This window comes from Castor canadensis, chromosome 8, assembly GCF_047511655.1.
Source record: "Castor canadensis chromosome 8, mCasCan1.hap1v2, whole genome shotgun sequence".
Taxonomy (NCBI): Eukaryota; Metazoa; Chordata; class Mammalia; order Rodentia; family Castoridae; genus Castor; species Castor canadensis.
Window position 1 is genome coordinate 144122279 of NC_133393.1, and position 12420 is coordinate 144134698.

At 45.0% G+C, this 12420-nt stretch overlaps 1 protein-coding gene across 2 annotated transcripts in view; it reads right to left on the bottom strand.

Annotated features, from left to right (window-relative positions):
- The window catches only part of Syn3 (synapsin III), a 441204-nt gene extending 438223 nt beyond the window's left edge, over positions 1-2981 (bottom strand). For both annotated transcript variants that reach the window (XM_074084313.1, XM_074084317.1), the window contains exon 1: positions 2862-2981. The gene's annotated coding sequence lies outside the window, so the exon portion shown is untranslated. The remainder of the gene's footprint in view (positions 1-2861) is intronic.
- Between the last annotated feature and the right edge of the window lie 9439 nt (positions 2982-12420).

The following is a 12420-nucleotide window of genomic DNA, read 5'->3' on the forward strand; positions in this document are numbered from 1 at the left end:
TTTGCCCATTATGCTCCAATCATGATGAGCTCCATACCTCATGGTCCCTCAACTGTTCCTTCTGCCTCTTGATCTTGGCATTGCTGGGTCTTTCTCATCCCTTGTGTCTCAGTGTAAACATCATTGGTCCAATTGACCTTTCCTGACTATCCTGTGAATCAGATCCACCCTTCATTCATTTCACTTATTTAAAATGTGCTGGGCTGGGGGTGTAGGCTGGGCATAGGGCTCTTGCCTAGCGTGCATGAGGCCCTAGATTCCATCCCCAGCACTGCAATTTAAAAAGCAAAATCAATACCACCATCACAACCAAAACAATGAAGAAACATGTGCTAAACATTACTGGGCTCTTGGGATAAAGCAATGCTTGATCCCCTGGAGCCTGCAGTCTACTGGGGAGGGCCAACTACAGGGAGGAGAATAAAATAAACAAGTACAGTGAAGGGAGAATGAAGCCGAGGAGTAAAAGAGGATCTTCTTTACACAGGATGATTCAAATGCTTTTCTAAAGAGGCTACTTTGAAATTGAAGGATATGAAGAATTGCTTGGGTAAAGGGTCTGCTATTCCCTATTCCATCCTGGCTATGTAACACAATATTCCATCCTTCAATGTTTTCTTTTGAAGACTCAAACTATTTAATGTCCATCTTTCTCTACCCTAATAGACTGAGCTGTATCCCCACACTAGGACAGTTGGGGAGCACTGAATACATAAGGACCTAACTCTGTCACCAGACAACTAGGGCAGGATGTATGCACATAACAGGCACTCAGTGGGAGCCCATAGTCATTGGGGCTATTCTATTATTTATTACAAAAGCTGATTTACTTAGACTCCAAAATTCATTTTCAGATGCAGTCAAGAAATGTAAAGGTGAGAGAAACAAACATTTCTGAGTGTCTGTTATTGATGGGGCATAATACAAAGATCTCCTTTGCTTCTTGTGAGGAGGTGGCTTGATGCCGTGGGACTAATCTTTTGGTCTTCCAAGACACTTGTTACCTCCCTATGTGTGCAGCTCACAGGTGAGTCCCTGTTCAGAAACGGACAGCTCAAATTAGCCCCCCTTCCTGGGGGCACCTGCACCTTCTGGTTGGCCAACATGGGCTTCAAAACCCCCTCTTGCACTACATCATGGATCTGCTTCTGCCTGTGCTGATCCTGCTTCCCTCTTTGCTCACCCACTTGAGGAGTCAGACACCTTCTCAAGAATCCTCTGGCACACAAGTCTCAGAATCTTTGATCTTTTTTCCAGTGAACGTCACTTATAACAGGTAGGTATAATGATTTCCTCTTAAATCAGAAAGCATAGGTTCAGAAGGTTGATCATATCTTCAAGGTACACAGCTGAAGAGGCTTTCTGGTCTAACATTGGGTTAGCCCTTGTTCTTTCTACTACATCAATCTACACAGCCTTCCCATCAACAGCAGAAACTGGGCCCTATGAGACAGAAACAGGAGCCCAAGAAAAGAGGGGACCACAATGAGGTCCAGAAGATGAGAAAAAGAGCAGAGGTACTCCCTTCATAGTCTTCTAAGGGCTGTCCCTGATAACAAGATCGAGGTTACAGGCTCCGGTAACAATCTACAATGACACACACGTTCAGAAGTGGTATCACATGAGCAACAGCTCTCTGACTGAACTCATGCCCAGAAGCTGGAGACCAGGGCTTTGGCCAGATGGGTACCTTAAGGGATCAGAGTATTTGCAGCCGAGTTCCCCCCAAACCAGGTTTTCCAACTAATCAGCTTGCCAATACCAGACTCCCTCCATTGTCCACAGAGCTGTCACTGGTTGGAATTCTTCCACAGCCCTCCTTCATCCCAGGCAAACTTCTACATACTGGAAGGCTGGATTTTAAGGTCTGTGCGTGTGTTAGCCTCCCCGTCATGGTGCAGCTCATTTCCTTCCTACAAGACCTGGTCCTACTCTATTATCTGATGTCTGATTGATTATCTGATGCTGTAGATCAAGATACTGACCTTTTTTTCAATTTCTTAACCTCACACAAAAATAGTCACCTGGAATTCCTGCTACCTCCCAGCTTTCAGTATGGCAACCTCCACTACTCCTATAAGTCTCCACTCAGTGCTATCACCTCCTCTCTGCAGCCTTCCTGGCTCCTTCACTGTCCTCTCCATAGTGCCCTCTGCATTACACTGCATTGTAACCGTTCCTCCTAGGTCCGTCTTAGTCCCAGGAACTACCCTATCCCCCACCCCCAGGTCTTCCTTTGTGCCCTTAGGGTTTAGCCCTTAGGACTCAGTAGAAGCCGAATAAGTAGTGAATAATACCTGAGGCGCTGCATCCAGTGTTAGTCTCTGCCCCTAGGCTGGCTGGAGAACCACTCTGAGATTTCTCCATGCGTTCCAGGGTAACTGGAAATAGCAAATAGCACGACAAATCTGATCCCTACCCCCAAGGCAACAGGTCATGAGCACTCCGCTGACTGACCCAAGGCAGGTGCTGGAAGCCAGTGCAGAGCGGTGGTCCAGATGCGGCGGTTCCCGGCTTCCCGCAAAGCTCTTTGCCCAGCCCAACACTGGGTGGAGACAGTCTCAGAAGCCACGATCTGGCACGGTCCTGGCTCCGGTGGCCCACCGGCAGTCCCCTCACGCCTACCTGTCAGTTGGAGGGTCCGGAGCCTGGGCCAGGCATAGCAATCAGAGGAGGACAGTGGCGCGCGGCTCCTCGCCTCACTCCCGGGCCCTCGGCGCGCGCGCATCCCGCAGGCACAAAGCTAGAGCTGCCAGGGACACAGCCCGACGCGAGAGGGCACCTGCAGCTCTGGCTCGGAGTGAGGGTTTCTTACATTCAGAAGCCCCACAAAGTCTACTTTGCTGCGGCGCGAGGCTTACCGTGCGAGCTGCCAGCGTCCAGTGGGTGCCTTGGCCGCCGCGCCTTACTGTGGATCCCAGGAAGCGCTCGGGATGCGCAGCGCTCAGCCTCTGCCAGCACCGCTCACCAGCGCCTCCGCCCGGCCGCCCCGCCTCCCCGCGCTGCGGTGCCCATTGGCTCGGGCCGAGAGGCCCCGCCCCCGAGGCCCCACCCCTCTCACCGCTCCCCAGTGCCCCGCGGCGTTCACCTCTCCTGGCTGGGAAAGTTGTTTCCAGACTCTGAGTGCTCTCGCCCGCCCCAGGCGGCCAAGTGAGGCAATATTTCTCCATCCCAGGAGAGTCTAGATGCCCTTTGGGGAGTGCGAAGAGTGCAAAGTCCTTGGAAGCCAGCTTTGAGAAAGTCAACTGACCTCCCTGGGCATTAGGAAGCCCTTCTGAAAGACCAGGCAGTCACTGATCAGCAAATGTCCCAGGCTATGTGCTTAGTAGCCCAGATGCAACTGGAAAAGAGATGAAATCTGTCTCCCTGGTGGTTTGCATGGGGTGGGGTGGAGGAAGGTTACATACAAGTAAACAAACAAAAGATGTTACATTATAGTAAGCACTGACACTGAGGGAGGGGGTAGCTGAGAATATTAAAGAGGGATATCACTACTATACACAGAATGATCTATTTGTGACATTTGAATTAAGACTAGAACAAAGGGGATTCCAGGGCTGGAGAAAGCATTGCTGATAGAGTGGAAGCAGATGCCCGTGGTTCTGAGGCTGGAAGTGGGTGGCCAGTGGAAAGTGAGTGAGCTCCAGCCAGAAAGAAAGGCAGAGTGAAATGTCCCAAACCTTATAGGCCTAGCGAGGGGGGTAAGGCTTCCATGTAGAATTTGGGAGGGGCAGAGTTCAGCACTGCAGGTCAGGAAAGAGATGATTTATACCAGGTGGAGACAGCAAGGTGGAGAATGGTGGACCAACTGAAATATAATTTGAGAATAGCATGGAAAGTCTACTGGATGGTGGAGTGGATTTAGGGGCTGAGGAAAAGAGAGAATGAAGGATGTCTCCTAGATGTTTAGTGTGAGTCATCCTTGGGGTAATGTGCTATTATGAGAAGGGCAATGCTCTCCCCAGCATCTTCCACTTACTGTAGTTTCTCTGAGTAAGTGATTCTGACCTCACAGACTAAGAGGCGGGAAGACTAGCACAGGAAACATAAGCTCTGATGCTGAACGGCAGGTGGTAGATCTGCCAAGTGAAGCCAGCAGGGTATACTAGAACAGGAGGGGTGGGTTTGTGGCAAACTGAGGAGTGCATTCCTGCCTAAGGGAAAAAGCATTGCTGAGCTCCAACTGATTTTTGCCATATGGGAATATAGATTCAGAGTTGCCTGATGTTCTGATTTTTATTAAATACAGATTATGTTAAATCTGTTTAGTGCTGGCAATTAATTTTTTAAAAAGACTGAGTGGTCCAAGACTATTACACCAAATCAAACACATGTATGGGCTGAGCTTACACCATTTTTTTTTCATTTTTCTTTTATTATTCATATGTGCATACAAGGCTTGGTTCATTTCTCCCCCCTGCCCCCACCCCCTCCCTTACCACCCACTCCGCCCCTTCCCTCTCCCTCCCCTTCCCTCTCCCCCCCCCAATACCCAGCAGAAACTATTTTGCCCTTATTTCTAATTTTGTTGTAGAGAGAGTATACTGAGCTTACACCTTTAGTTACTATTTTCTACGAAATTTTCTCCCAGTTTCTATCCAGATTGGATGAGGATGATGGTGAGAAATTTGAGGATCAAGGAAATCTCAACTCAGATACCTAGCAAAATCTTTGGTGGTATTTATGCAGCCCCTACCTTCACATACACAGCTTATCCTTTCCAAGCCTCAGCTTCCCTCAGTAGGTCAGAGCAGAAATCACCCAATACTCCTCCCAACAGTAACATTTGGAGTTATAATAGTTTTCTTTTAAAAACTTCTGGCTCTCAAATATGTACAGGAAAGTTGCTTGGAAAAAAATGGAAATGGTGTTCTTATCTGGGTATCTAAATCTAAAAGGCCTCACTAATGTCAGTTTTGAGGAAAGATGAAAAGAAAAAACAGAACGGGATAGAGGTCTAGATGAGAAACCAGGAAAATTAGGGCATGGAAAATTATTTTTATTGCACTATAAATAAGAAAAAATGGTAATTAGATGCAGGAGTGCTTAATGCTTTCTATTGAAAATTCAATGCATTGTAGTCAGTCCTCAGTATATATCACCAGGGGTTTTGCCTTAATGAGATTCTCCCATCATGCATTGGAGGTCAGCTTCATCTAGCACTATTTATTTTTAAGCACTAAGCTCAGGTCATTAGAAAGGGCCTGAAAAGAGATAATCACTCTCCATACAACAGTCCCTCTTACCCTCCTCCTCCACCTGTGATTTTGTTTAAATATGGAAAAACACTTTATGGTTTTATAAATCACTGGGTTTTGTAAAGGAGAGTGAACATGGGGATGGAAGCTAGAAGACCCAAGTTACTAAGTCATTAAGTAACTTCTCACAACTTTCTTCATCAGCAAAATGAGAACTGGGCAAAAAGGTAGCTTTCTAGAAAGTGTGTATTTCTATTTGTACCTCATAGCTCCAGGGACAGTTTTTTCATTGTGGCAATTCTCAAGGTGAGATACTTCTTACAGTTTGCCACCCCTATCTTCTAACTCAGTCCTTGAGGCAGGATGTCACCTAAGTTCAGTCTGTTAAATGATTGCTCCTGGAACTTTGCCTCCGAGGAAGTGATAAAATGAGGAAAGAGATTGGACAGGAGACTCCTTACAGTGATGGTGGCTGCAGCAGCATCCTATTGGAGTGGACTGGGTGGTGATGAATCTGTTGGTCAACCTTTAGAACTCTCAATTTCCTCCAGCTTCTCAAGCCTAGTTCTCTCAGTCATCCCCACTCCATTCTTTTTTCTTTATGAATCTCCCATTTCTTCTGAACTCCCTTCTTATGTTAGACATCCAGTTTACTTCTCTTGCTTTTAAACAAAATCCTGATGGATTCAGAAAGAGAAGAAACCTTGTTACCTGTAGGTAGTCTCAGAAGATCTCAGGTCCTTGGTATTCCAAACAAAGAATTGAAATGTTCAGATTGCAAAACAGCAGCAAAGTTTTATAGATGGTGAAAGCAGGAAGAGTACACTCCCCAAGGAAGGGGGAAGTGTACTTTGGTGAGGCAACTTAAGGGCACCACCTATGGCTCAAGAGCAGTGGTGCCTTGGCTTGGGTGGGTATTTATATGGTACAAAGGGTATTTAGGAGTGGCTTTTGGTGATTGAAAGATTAACTGCATGTGTGAATTTCTCTGTTATGAGATACAATCCATATTCATTAGGCTGTAATTAGGGGACCTTGTGCACATGTCCCAGTTTGGGTCCAAATGAAAATACTATTTCAAAAGGGGCATTTGGGATAGTTCTGAGTGGAAGCTTGACCACCTGTGTCCCTGGGAAATGATCTGCAAGGAAGTCACTTGTTCCCCAGGACCTGGTTTGGATACTTCCCTCAAATTTCCTGCCTCAAATTCCCCCGGAGACAAAAATCCCCCCCAAAAACCTTTTTTAGGGTTGCCGAGGGATAAGTGGTGATCTTCTGTACCTGCTTCTAAGTTGGCAAGGAGCTGCAAACGCTACCTTTCAGGGAAGTTGTCTCTCCTATTTCTTTCCTTTGGGACTTGCCGTATCACCCAATGGCCCTTGTTGTCTGCATCTTTGTCCAGCACAATCAAGGTCACTCATGAGGAGTTTATCTATTTGCACAGGATTTGTAGCCTTGCTGCATCAGAACTTGGACTTTAATGACCTCAATTCTAGAAAACATGTAGGCAATTCAAGATGCATAGACGTAAGCACGCAGTGAAAAGTCAGATAAAGATGCTATTTCTAAGGAAGACAGGAGGTTGGACAGACCACTTACACCTGCCTCTTTAGTGGTCGGTATGCCCTATGTTTTTCTTGAAGCCAGATGAACCATCTCAAGGGTGCTCCCAGGAGTAGGAGTCCTAAGCCCATTTGTGTTGTGGGAGAGAAGTGAAAATTAGATATGTAAAACTTTTATTTTTCTTTGAAAAATGATTTTTTTATACTTCCAGAAGAGAAGTGTTAGGTCTTCCATCAGCTTGCAGGAGTAAGTGTTGCCAAGCCATACTTGGTTGGAGGAAGGTTTCCCCATCACATGCTTCACCCTGGAAAGATGGATTCAACTATCCAGTCCTTGAACCTTGACAGGATCACTGGGCAGGGACCCTTCCATTTGGGCTGGAGTTAGTCATCTGGGCTTCCTTCCTTCCAAGTCTTGATTAACACCTTTTCTCCCAGTTCAGTTCCAAGTTCTCCTGCTTTTGTTGGGGCTGGTAGAAACTTATTTCCCAACTCCTGGATTGCTTGTTGAAATGTCCCCAGATCTGTTATATGTCTTAATAGACCGTCAGTCTCAGGATCCATCACCAAGTCATTGGAAAGAAATGGCCTCCCACAGAGCCTTACAAAGGGGCTCAGATGGATCTTAGCCCTTAGGGACATTCCTAATTCTTAGTAGAGCAATAGGTAAAAGCTGAATCCATTTTCCAAAGTCTCTTGGCAAAGCTTGGCTAAGAGTTGTTTGATTGGCCCTTTCCACTTTACCAGAGGATTGGGGTCTCCAAGCTGAATGTAAATGATATTTAATTCCCAAGACCTGAGCAACCCCCTGGGTGACCTGTGAAACAAAATCTGGTCCATTACTACTCTGGAGTGTTCATGGCCTACTTTTCCCTGTCAAGAGTATGTTTGGGATCTCAGACTCCTGTAGAGGACTGCTCCCTCTTTGGAGGAGGGGCCAATATTGATATATTTTCTAAAGGCTTCCTCCATCCCGTTATAAAATGACACAGGATTTTCTTTTTCTTCTCAATTCTCTAACCTTACCATAATTAATAGGTTTAGCAATTCCCAATTTCTGGATCTGGAGGATTGCCTCCACCATGTTAGCTCCCCTTCACACTCCCTCCTCCTGGAGTGTTGTAATCTCAATTAGACCCATTTTCAGGGACAGTTTCAGCCCCTGGTTCGTATTCCTGGTGATCCCTGGAAAAAGACTCATGTGTTTCCCTTGTAGGCAGCAACTAGAACTCTTTCATTTTCTAAAGGGGGGGTGTGCAACAACTGGCACAGGAATTGAATATCTCTCCAGGACAGATCAAAAGCAAAAGTCAGGGTCTGAAATCCATCTGCAAATTTATCTAGGTCCTCAGAATATCTCCCTAGTTTTTCATTGCTTTGTTGGATATTGGGTACAGAAAAGGGCCTTTGTACCTGAAATGGGTCCTCTGGTCCCAGCACCTCTCACAATGGGAACAAGGCTTGAGAAACCTCCAAGTAAGGTGTTCTACTTTGAGCACAGGCTGCAGGGTTCATGAATGATTGGGGTTCAGAGGGAGGATTACGGTAAGGATGAGGGTGTTCCCTAAGGACACCCATATCCTCCTCATTTGTTTTCCCCGTTTGGGGCCTGGAGGTGTTGCCACAAAGGGTCTTAACACAAAGCCATAAAAGCTTAGGCATATGGCACTTCTGACCATTTTCCTTGCCTCTTACAAAACAAACCTAACTGTAAGATAGTATTGTAATTTAAGTTTCTGTTCTTGGGCCACTTTTCTTGACTACCATTTGGTATTGGGACCAGGCTACATTGCAGTAGAAGACAAGGTGTTTCTTTTTCATATTATCAGGGTCAAAATGATCCCAAGTGGGGAATCTGCTGTGATATATGCAGTTTTCCCCTATTTTGATCCACAGAAAGAATTAAGGGGAAGAGAAAGGAGAAACACAATGCTTAGTAGGTGATGAGACTGGGGTTCCAAGATCCTTTAGAGTGTCCCTCAATGGTCCTGGTAGGGAAGAAATGGGGAGCTGCCCTAGTTTTGCCCCCAAACTACAGCCAGTCATCTCCAGCTCCAGATGGGGATCAATGCCACTAATTCCTTTTGGATGCCTCCAAACGCTGTGCCCAATCTTCACCTGTCAGATCATCCCTGGATGGAGAGCTTGGTTCCAGGCATCCAGCAAGTTAAGGTATTTTTCCCGGATCAAGTATGCTTGGTAATACAAGGTCAGGGAAATGTGCTGGGTGACCAAGACAAAGAAAGAAAATGAAAATGGAAAGCAAAAAAAATCTGGCTCAGTGAAAGCAGGCAGTAGAAATGGCATTTTGAGTAAGGGACTTACCTCCTTCCTGGGCTCAACAAAATGTTACCAGTGAGTGGTCTCAAAAGACTCTAATCAAGAAGATCTCAGGTTCTTAGCATTCCAAACAAAGAATTGAGTGGAGACATACAGATTGCAAAGTGGCAGCAAAGTTTTATAGAAGGTAATAGCAGGAAAGTACACTCCCCAAGGAAGCGGGTGGGGGAAGCGGGCTTTGACAAGGCAGCTTAAGAACAGCACCTGTGGCTCAAGAGCGCCAGTGCATTGGTTTGCATGGGTATTTACACACTACAAGGAGTGAGCAGAGAGGTAGGAGATTTTGTTGGTACTCAGGAGTGGCCTTTTGGTAATTGAGAGATGACTGTATGTGTGAATTCACCGTGTTATAATGAGCTGCAGTTCATATTCATTAGGCTGTATTTGAGGGCCCTTGTGCACATGCCACAGTTTGGGTCCAGTTGAAAATGCTATTCCAAAAGGGAAATTTTGGGATCATTCTGGGTAGAGCCTGGGAGATGATCTATGAGGATGTCACCAATTCCCCATTCCTAGTTTAGGTACTTCCCCTGGATTTTCTGCCTCAATATTACCCTTTCCCATATTGAATTGTTATTCAACACAGGAATTATCACACAGGTGGATGCACAGAAAGTGACAGGTATACATACTTTGTCACTACATTGTAAGAAATCCACAGGGTAGTGGTGGTAGCAGTATTTAAAAGTGGCATTTATTTTTGAAAAGAAAAAGTAAGGGTTTTAGACCTTTTAACAGAGCTTTTAAAGACTAGTTAGCAAATGCTTATGATAACAAAACCACCATAGAAATAAACCCTCTTGTATGTAAATTGTGTAGATTGCACAGTACTTCCACATAAATTTTCTTGTTCCATATGTACAGCTAGTGAATGACAGGGCTATAACTGGAACTCGGGTTCTAATTCAGGACAGTTTCTCTTTTACTGGGCTGTGGCTTGTCTATTCTTGCTAACAAGAGTAGAGTTGTTTTGTTGACTATCCAAGGCAAGATTTTTAAGGTGATAGGAAAGGGTTTGTTTTGTTTTTTTTTAACTATTTCTCTCTACTTACTTATCATGGCACCTATTATCTGCATGATTAAAGATGAATTGCTAGGTTTGAAAATTGATAGAGGTGAGTTACAAATACAATCATGCCTCTGAGGGCAGAATGATAAGGTTTAGCAGATGGTAAAGTAAACAGTCTCTGGAGGCCATCCATAAAGAGCCAATAAAAAAGGTACAAGTAAAACTCTTCAATTTCACCTGTTTCCTTATATGGATTGAAAAACTCTTTTAAGAAGGTGTTAAAGATAGAATAAAAGCAATTCTGAAAGTATGAATTTAACAATTCATTTCATCTCCCAGTCCTGGTAAAATGAGGGACGTGTTGATCTTTTTTGTAATTCTTGAGTAAAGGCTCAGACATGACACAGCCCAGCCTAGAACTCAGGTGAATTCTAAGCTGAAGACTTTGGGAGGTTGTGTGCTTGCTTGCTTGCTTGTTGAAGCACAGAGTATTTTTGCTGACATTGCAAGGGATTGCCATGGTAACCAGATAAAGAAGTTTCCAAGTCCTCGCAGTCCCCTTTAAAGGAGACAGATGTCAGTGGGTGTTCCCTTGTAATTCAGGGTGTGTGAGGTTTCAGCTGATCATGTCTCTCTCAAGGTGGTGTTCTGCCCGCACGACTCACCAGGAAGCTGCTACAGCAAGATTTGGAAAGAGGACCAAGTCCTGTGGGACAGGCCATGAGGACACTTCAGCAGCAGTTCTCATTGTTGTCACATGTTACATTCACTGCAGAGCTTAAAATGCAGGGAGCCCTGGCTTCTAATCAGTGGAAGGGGGCAGGGGGAGGGAAGGAGCAAGAGAACAGTAAGAATATATTTTGTTATCCTCCCAGGTGACAGTATTGTGTAGCCAAGGTTGAGAACTCCTGAGCAATTGTTAGAGTAGCAAATTGATAGCTTCCTGTCTCTATGGTCTTGGGCCATCATCATCACTTCTCCAAGCTTTGGGTTCTTCACCTGTGAAATAAAGTAATATAACCAACTTTTCAGATTTTTTTGAGACAGGGTTTTGCTAGGAAGCCCAGGCAGACCTCGAACTTGCAATCTCCTGCCTCAGTCAACTGAGTGCTGAGATTATAGGCAGAATTGTGTCTTAAGCATGAAAGTGCCTGGCAAACACCGTGTCAGCAATATCAGGAGCAATTGAATTAGAACCTCATACGATTGGAAATCTGGAGGCATTTTCTTTTGGATTGAAATCTTCCTTGCTTTTCTCTTCCACTTCAGGTTGCTCAGGTCTTTTAGCACAGGGATCAAGAAAAGAAGCTCTCTCCTTCACATGTCTTTTTCCTTCCATCCTAAACCCCACGTATTTATGACTCTGCATAGGCTGGTCTTCATATAGATCCCTGTCATCGCAACCAAGCTCAATCAATGTAGAAAAGCCAAGCAAGACGGAAAATAGATATTTTCATCTACATTGAGATGCAAGGACTATAGTGGTGAAGAGAGTGGTGGCTGGAGCTCAGCTACTTGCTAGGTGTGACTCTGGACAAGGTATTTACCTCAGGCTAATACGATAGGCTACTATATTATCCCAGTTTTATATCTGTAAAATTGGAGGCATTAGGGTTGTTAGGAAGATGAGCTCTGTAAAGCAGATAAAATTCTTAGAGCAGAGACTGGCACATAGCAATTGCCCTTTAGTCTTACCCATTTCACTTGCATCAAAACGAGCAACTCCTTGACTTCTAAAAGCAAGCAAAAACAAAACCCCAAGCACATACATCTTATCATTTAAGCTCAGACAATGAGTAGACCCCTTGATCTGGACTGTGAGGTTGTATGGTCCCAAGTGTGGAGCCATGGTTTCTATCTTATTTATCCTAAATCACAACTGTTATATTGAAGTCAGGGCATGGGTTATATGTACAACAGTATCCACCAAGTATGGCACTTGTCAGGCTCCAGCCCTACCTCCTGGAGCCAGGTATAAAAAGTAACAGCCAGTGTTCTTTCTCATTCTCACCTTTTTTCTCCTTCCTTGGACCCCTTAGAGATTTGAGCTGAAGGTGGCATTCCACCCAGTCCACTCCACCTCAGCAGGTACACATGGTGTAGGGAAGCCTCTTGGGGAAGAACACTAATCAGAGTAATCATCATCGTTGTCATTGTGTCAGCTGCCACGGAGGGCTGCCTGGACACCAGGCTCTGTGCTAAGCATTCTACAGGCATTTGCTCATCGAAGTCTCCCAACTACACTAAGTTGTAGGCATGCACTTCATTCCCATCTCACAGACTATGAAAATGGAACCCTAAACTGATAAAT